Source organism: Papaver somniferum, chromosome 7 (genome assembly GCF_003573695.1).
Source record: "Papaver somniferum cultivar HN1 chromosome 7, ASM357369v1, whole genome shotgun sequence".
Taxonomy (NCBI): domain Eukaryota; kingdom Viridiplantae; phylum Streptophyta; class Magnoliopsida; order Ranunculales; family Papaveraceae; genus Papaver; species Papaver somniferum.
In genome coordinates this window covers 261,041,794-261,050,273 of record NC_039364.1, presented here as the reverse complement: position 1 = coordinate 261,050,273, position 8,480 = coordinate 261,041,794, and the positions used below count along the sequence as shown (strand labels likewise).

The 8,480-nt window shown below is 37.1% G+C and overlaps 1 long non-coding RNA gene across 2 annotated transcripts; it reads right to left on the bottom strand.

Moving 5' to 3' along the window:
• Positions 1-2,172: 2,172 nt before the first annotated feature.
• LOC113293717 lies at positions 2,173-7,763 on the bottom strand. Of its 2 annotated transcripts, none has more exons than XR_003332499.1 (7): positions 7,645-7,763; positions 4,840-4,896; positions 4,656-4,763; positions 3,556-3,747; positions 3,251-3,401; positions 2,656-2,856; positions 2,173-2,447 (listed from the first exon to the last, which is right to left on the bottom strand). It is a non-coding gene; the product is annotated as an uncharacterized LOC113293717 (long non-coding RNA). The 2 variants fall into 2 exon arrangements; XR_003332500.1 differs by having other exon boundaries at positions 3,251-3,392.
• Between the last annotated feature and the right edge of the window lie 717 nt (positions 7,764-8,480).

Sequence of the window (8,480 nt, the reverse complement as noted above, 5' to 3'; positions counted from 1 at the left end):
AAGGGTTAACAGCTTGTTTTAGATGATGTTTCAGCTGCTAACCAGGGACTGGGATTGAGTTATTGCTGCTGGTGTTCGAGTAATTGATGGAAGAGATAAAGTTACAACAATTCCAGTGGATTTAGAAGGCATGGGCTTACCTGATTGTGTTAGTGCGATGAATTTGGATGAGTCATATTCTTAATTAACCTTGGTTCAGTGACGTTTGGGTCATTTAATATGTCCAAAAGTATGTTATGTGTCTAAAGAAATGATTGCATGATTTTTTTTGCAGATACAAAAGTGACTACATAATCTATCATGTAGCTGAAAAAATGGTTGCATAACCTATTATACATCTACAAAATTTGTTGCATAACGTGTTATGCAGTCCGAAAAATGATTGCATAACACGTTATACAACAACATTTTTGTTAGTATTGAAACCAACAAAAAATAAGGTTGCATAACTTGTCATGCACCTACAATAATATCTACATAACATGTTATGCAGTCGTGAAAATGGATGCATAACCTGTTATGCATCCGAAAATATGACTGCGTAATGCATTATGCATCGAGAAAATTGCCGCACAATCTTTTATGCATCGAGAAAATAGATGCATAACATGATATGCATCCGTAAATATGGATATATACTGCATTATGCATCAATTTTTTATACTCAAGAAGGGTGCGAAAATAATGGGTACATGACTTGTTATAGATGCATAACTTTGTTATGCAGATGCATAATTTGTTATGCAATCGAGAAAATGGTTGCATAATTCGTTATGCGTCTGCATAATGCGTTATGCATCCTTTTTGGTGGCTGCATAATGGTTATGTATCAAGTTTTCGAAATTTTTCCTAAAACGATGATCACCTCCGATTTTTTCATGAAAAACAAAAATTTGATATTGTTGTTTGTACTCGTTGCGTAGGTCTCTTTAAAAGATTTCCAACCATATAAAATTTGTAAATTTTTAAGGTGCGGATTTTTAGATATGTTATGTCCAAGTTGAGTTGCCAATTATACCCCTGATGCATAACCCAGTCATGCAGATGCATAATCCGTCATGCAGAAGTTTTTAATAATTTCATATAATTATGGGTGTCACGGAAATAATTATGGGTGTCACAGTACCCAAAATTAATTATGGGCCTGAGAATGAGAATATTTTTTTTTGGGTCTCCCCGTAATTTCCCCTTCTTGAAAGGATTCTACGGGAAAAATCCAAATATTTCCTCTCAAATGGCGTACACTCTTTGTTGTTGTTCCTCGTCTTACAAAGAGAGGTTCGTGGAGGGTTGGTAAAGTTCACCGCCGTGAAGAGGAAGAAGAAGGAGGAGGAATGGGTCATCTGTGTCCGGATGGTCCGAGACTGGCACGTCCAAAACCAATACATTAATCCCACACGGCATAGGAGGAATTCCAAGTAGAAATGATTTTTTTTTCGACTGCCTCGTCCAGAGCCAATACATTAATGGCACTCCAAGTGGAGATGATTTTTTTTCTTCCGAAAGCCCGGAGCCAGGCCTCTATCCAAAACCCAACCTTGGGGAAGCGTGAATCCTTGATTTTCTCGTCACTCGAGTTGATGGAAAACCATTGAGCTATTTAAGCTTGGACCCCGGTGAAGATGAATAAACTGTGGAATTTTTTAAAAGCTCTAATCACCGGAAGAGTGAAACAGCAATTTCAAGTACGTGCAAACAAAAACATCCCAATTACGAACAAAAATGTCCATCTCTCTGGCTTCAATGAGTTTCGAGCTGCTTTAGCCTCTTTTCAAAAAACAAAAAAGAAGTTACAGTCCATCATCATGCCAAAGCCTCTTCCACTAAAAAGTCCAACACCCCGGTTGGAATTTCCATAATTCAAGATGGTCGCAAAAGAAGAGATAATTTGAGCATTCTGCACTCAATAGATGTGCTCTGAAACCGAGGAGCATTCGACACACACCTCCACTCAATGAACAAGTGTTACAAGTTGTTCCATATATAATGGGCACTTCTCAGCCTCAAATTTGAAGGAATTATGTTCTGTACTTGGAAGGAGATGATAAAAATGCAATTGATTAGGGTATTTTTCAATTGCATATATAATGAGCACTTCTCAGCTTATTCATTCTCCAACCTGATTTTAACCTGCTTTTGACCATATTATAATGTAAGTTGTTACCATCAACCTGCCAAAACTCAAAAGACTGATTCATTGTTCTCAATTTTGTTGCTTCCTGAAAAAAAAATCCAAAACAGTAACAGCACTATGTTTCGTTTCTCAAGCTAAATGTATTAGGGCCAAGGGTAATGGTAAGTGAGGATACAATCAGGCAACATGAAAAGTTAACTGTACTACTTCAAAGTAATCCCCTGGTTACAAGTGATGATTGTCCGCGCAGAATCAAGACTAGAGTGAACAAGCTCCAACTCCATTTTGATAATTTTTGATTTTATCAGTCTACCTGCAAACCAAGTTAAATGGGTAACATTAATTAAACTGGATGTCAATCAGAAGTGATCAACTAAATGAGGAAGACGCAGATGATATTAGGAACTAGATGGTCCATTTGAACAATATAGGGAATCTAGGACGCCTGAGTAAAACCTTCACTCGGCAAAACAGTGAAAAAATATTAATTGTTGACAAGTAGAATGAGATGTTTATCAAACCTTTTTCTGTTTCTGTTTCTGTTGAAAATGGTGAACCTGTTTGGCCCCAAATCTTTAATCGGCAAGACCACTGCTACCCATATGTTACTCTGTAACTTTAATTTCCTCCGGAGACAGAGCAATTGCTGATCTAAGTGTTCACTGCTCACTCATGTTGGCAAACCAGTGAAGCCCATCTAGTGCCTTTTCTTGTTCTGTACCCTGCAATAGAGATATTTGGGCACGTTAATGCTAGCCTCTGAAATTTCACCACATAATTTATCTGAAAAAATTGCCAAATTATCAAATAAATATGGCATCAGAAGCAAAATTCGCTTTTAATCTTTTCACTCAAACATTAAAAAAAAAAAAAAAAAAAAAAAAATCTTTTGACATTGAGAGAAAGGAAAACTAGGATGATAAACTGCTGATGATTTTTTTTTTGAGATCTCACTGCTCTGAAGTCCCTACATACAAATGAATATCTACTATTATTAATTTAGAAGATAAAGTGGCAATAAATGGAAGTTAGAGACTCTTCACTGATTAACCACTGTAATATTCTGCGGTGCAGCAATTAAGACTTGTATATGACATGAACAAAAAACAAAATTACCTTTGGAATTGTAGTAAGAAGAGAAGAAAAAACATTCACACGCGCTTCAACATGGTGTGAGAATTCTATTGCTGTGTCCACTGTTTTGGCGGCTGTAACCATTTCATCCATTGAGCCAAGCTTTTGAATATCTTTTTCATAACTTCGAGTACTTGCCAGTTTGCATAAAAACACACACGTCAAAAAGCCTAATTGAGTTCATGAAACATAGTTATTACGAGTATTTTTATTTTATTCTTTGCTAGATCAAACACGTAAGAATTGCTAGCACAAGACAAATTCATTTGTGAAGTTTGTGATCATACCGAGATTTATTGTAGGCATGGCGCGCACACCCTGCTTGCAGGGCCCTCACCATCCCTAACACATTTCCAATACCAGTGATGGTAAACCATATCTGTTCCAAAAGCCATAACTCCTCATCCGCAAATGGAAGCTTCATAGCCACATCATACCTACTCACTTGTACTCAAGGCATTTGTAGTTTCTTTGCTGATCTTCAATACGAAAAAGCATAATTCAAATTGTCATTACACAACCATTTATACAGCAAAAGATAGACAATTACGTGTAGATATGTGCCCAACAGCATGAAGAGTTAGCATACATCCATGTATGTATGTATTTATAAATAAGCTGGCGAATAAAAGAGGATCAGAAGAGCATTGTCACATCTTGTGATCACATTTGGTACATTTAGCTAATATTAACTTGTTACTTGAATAACCAAATAATGACTTTCGACCCTGATGCCTGGATTTAAAAGGCTAACTCCTATACGAAGAAATAACCAAGAAACTGTCCATTATTTGTGTTTCAGAGATCAGATATTGTATGAAATAGAGACAAAAGAAATTATATATTTCTACTATTAAGCGAAAATCGTGTATGGAAGGAATGCAGGGAGCTTGTCTTAGAACAAAACGAGAAACTTCATTCACGCATATATTTAAATAACGAGTCATATACAAATGCACAGAAAGAGTCGCATACACGAAAGATGGAGATTACACAAATGCACAAGGGATTAGAGTAGTACTTTTCATTTGCACTCCTGAAAGCAGCATTAGTAATGCATATTACAGAAATTTATTGCTGAGATAATCATGAATGACTAAGATAGCTCATGTATGATATATTTATTCTGAAAGCAAGTTTGTTTTCTCTTTAAAGGTCAAAAGTCACAACTCCCCAAAGGGAGAATGATGAATCCCGAATATATAATTAAGTATTAAAGAGCTTAAAATTTTAATCTTGCCGACTTGACTTCCTCCTGGAAATTTCTTACTACAGCTTTCACTACAAATGATGATTAACATCAAAAGATGCACTTCCAAATTAATGTCAAAAAACATGGAAGTTGGCAACATCACACACTAGCGCCTAAGAGCAGATAGACATATACCTTTACTTGTAGGAGTGACTGCTCTATCTCATTCTGGATAAGATTGATAATATGTGGAAAACTTTGGATGATATCTAGTTCCTTCTTTCTGAATATGTCCTCAACAATCTATATCAAACAGATTACATATAAGATGCAATAACTGTAGGTTCTCCAATTGCAAATAACAGTATTGTTGTCTTACCTTGATTAAAACAAGAATGTGGCACAGAGACATCAATCTTTCTCTCCTTATGGGAACCTGCAAATTCTAGAATCTTTAAAACAAGGGACTCAAAAATAGTAATTACAATAGAAACTAACAGTGTTATTGACAATAAAAATGTGCCATAAAGAAACTTAACTAATTAAATATCACAAACTGGTTCCGCAAAGGAGAAAGGACCTATGATTTCAGCATACACTGTTCTGTTCTGTTAATTTAATGGCATAGCTAACACATGTAAGCAAAACTCATAACCTAAAACATGACTTACTGATGATGAAGTTCCAAACACAAATCAATCACCCAATCACTTAAGTTCAAATATTTATCATTTTATAGTACTGAAAATGTTAATATGGAAAATACACCTAAGTGAACGCGGAAACTGTCAACAATTTGTGTCATGTGAAACCCCTATGAGATACTAGTTGCCACTGATTAAGTTTCTCAAATACTAAGTACTAGCTGAGCATCTGTATTGACAGCTTTAGTATGCGTGTGACTGACAAGAAACTATTCGCTTCCACTGGATCGGGGTTCGACCCGCTAGCTTTGACTTCCCGATATGCCACTTTAAGAACTGAGATTTTAAGCTTCGCCGACCAACTCCATTTTTACCAAGCAATTGTTTATCAATTTATCAATCTGAGTAAGTATCATTTCCTCATCCAGTTTGGACTCCACAGTTACTAGCGATGGCTCATCCCCTTAGGGACCCGTCAGTTAATAGCTCATCCCCATAGGGATGCAACAGTTATTAGCCTAAGCTCATCCCCGGGGGGACCTGTCAGTTATGGCTCATCCCTGTAGGGACCCGACAGTTATTCGCCTTAGCTAACCCCCAAGAGTCCGGTCAGTTGAGCAGATATGAACTACTCTAAAAAGAATTAATAATCATTTCTAGCTTGATGGTATGAACTGTCACCGTGTACAGCAACCATCCTTCTCAGATGCTATGAACTGGAAAGCAGCAATCATCTCCTTCCTAGGTAGTGTGAACAGCTAGTACTGCAACTACCTCTTACCAACGATGTATACTGCGAAGGTTGCAACCATCTCCGAATAGATGGTATGAACTGCCCAGCAGTAACCAACTCCTTTCTGATGATATGAACAACCTTGCACAGTTGTGCTGAACCGCAAAGCGGCTGTCTACACAGTACGCGCCTCCATAACTGGAAAGGGATCAAGCACGACCATAGTTCGTCATTTATTTATTTAGATAACATGAACTACCCTTATCAGTAGCAATTATCTCTTACGAGAGACAGTATGAACTGCGTACTCGCAGCAACTATCTCTAACATTCGACAGTGCGGATAATATGAACTGCATAGCAATAACTATCACTTCTAATAAAGTTGAGCACACGACCTAGAGAACTAGACCATACCTCCACTTCAAGGCTTCCCCAGAACACCTGCCATTCAAATATTCACAATATTCTGCATTCTATAAAATACGATGCATTTTCAGTTCCGGCTTAGCATTTATCATTCCATTATGCATACAGACAATTCAAAAAATGTACTGGGAATTTATAAGAACAATCTGTTTACAAATCAACTCCTAGCAGATCTACCCAATTTGACAATATCTTGTATATACTCCCAACAAGAAGAAATATTTACCTTTCGACACCCAGGTGAGAAACTAAAAAGACTGGAGTCAACCATCGGTGATACACATAAAGAAGTAAGCAAACATATACCGGCATAGCTAAAGTTTTTGGACAGTAAACAAGGATCTCAGATCACTACATCAATTACCCAGTGTATACACTAACAATACCAGATACTACTGACCATAACTACACATTACTTAACGAGATACATATTATTGCACAAAAGAGATACTGGATCTAAGTATCTAACAATATAGGAAGGCTTCTGTACATTCTGAAATCATCCTCAAGCCAGTAGATACATACAGCTCCTACAGGTCGTATAGCAAGCACATTCAAAAAATTTAAAAGTCTCCATATATCCATTTCAAAAATTCTACAACAGTCAGATGGAAGCAAGGAATGAAATGACTTGTTGTCGCTACGATAGGGCCCAAGAAAATTCTCACCATTTCTTAATACTGGATGCCTGCAGAGCATATGAATAAACAACAATGATAGACATTTACTTATTAAGACATTTCCATAAACTGGCGTTAGCTTATCTAAATGAGGTACCACAGCTCCATATTATAGAAAATCATTCAACAAATTCCAGACAAATCCATTAATTGTCAAGCACGGCACAAATGCAGTCAATGAAAAATTGTAGAGAGACATCAAAGGCTAAGCCAGAGAATGTCATTGTCTAGTCACTTGTAGACCCATCATTTCCCCACTATAACTTACAACTTGATTGCTTATACACAAGCATTGGTCAATCAATTTTCTAGTTTTCTATCCAAATAGCAAGAATAGACCAAATTCCCAAGTTCATTTCTTAAGTTTTGCAAAGTAATATTTAATACGAATTTCAATTCTAAGAAGTAACTCATATACACGTTACCACAAATGAGAACAACATTAGGCTATACTAAACTATCAACACCGATACCTCATGTAAACATGACTAAATAAGAAAATCCTCAAGAACAATTTAAGATCTCAATCTGAAGTGGTCAAAACATTTGGCATATGATTTATCAAGTTCACTACTAAGGTTTTCACAAGAATAATTACTAATTAAGAAAATTCATGAATTCTAATCATTCATAAAAAAAATTATGGACAACTTCAAGTCCTGTTCAGTCAAGAATTTTTCACAATTACGAAGATTTTACCTGAATTAATTTAAGTAGATGGCCATAACTAAACAACTAGAACACCACCCATTTCTCTTCTTTCAGGACTTCCGTCAAACAGTTATGCGCTTGCAAGAGTTGTCCTTCCGCTGTTTGTTTCAGGTCCTTGAACCTGCACACTAGAATTGGATAGGAACCCAATAATTTCCGCCGTGCATTAAACCAATAGTGTATGTACACCTTTCATCATCCACCACGTGTACAGAAAGAGACACGTGGAAGGCATGCAAAATAAGATATCAAAACATGATAGCAAGCATCTCATCAGAAGATGCCACCGGTCAGCAGATCTAACGGTCAGGGACAGAGGATCACAAAGGTATGATGGCTCAGAGGAGCACTAGATAATACCCCTTGGGTGTTATCACACCCAATCCCGAGGAAGATCCCAGATCAACGGCCGAGAGGAAGTTTGGCTGACACAGATATGACCAGACAAAGAGACACTTTTCTGACACGAGCAGACATCCATCTACCCGCATTAAATACCAAAGAGATATACACGTGTCAATCAGCTCGTGGAAGAGGCGAGGATAATCCTTCGTATTCAAGCTCAGGTCGCAGCATATGCCGAAGACCTCTGCGTAATAGGCACAAAGAACAAGAAGATAAGATTACAACGGCGCCTCAGAAATGGGACCCCCGTTCCAACCCTATAAATACCCCTCTCCACTAAGAGAGAAGGGGTCGACCAATCCAGAGAAATTATAGGAGAATATAGGAGAGAGAAATAGGAAGAGTAAATAATCCCCCTACTTCCGCAGACCTATGTATACTCTAAAGTCATTCGACTATCTTTGTAATCATTCAATACA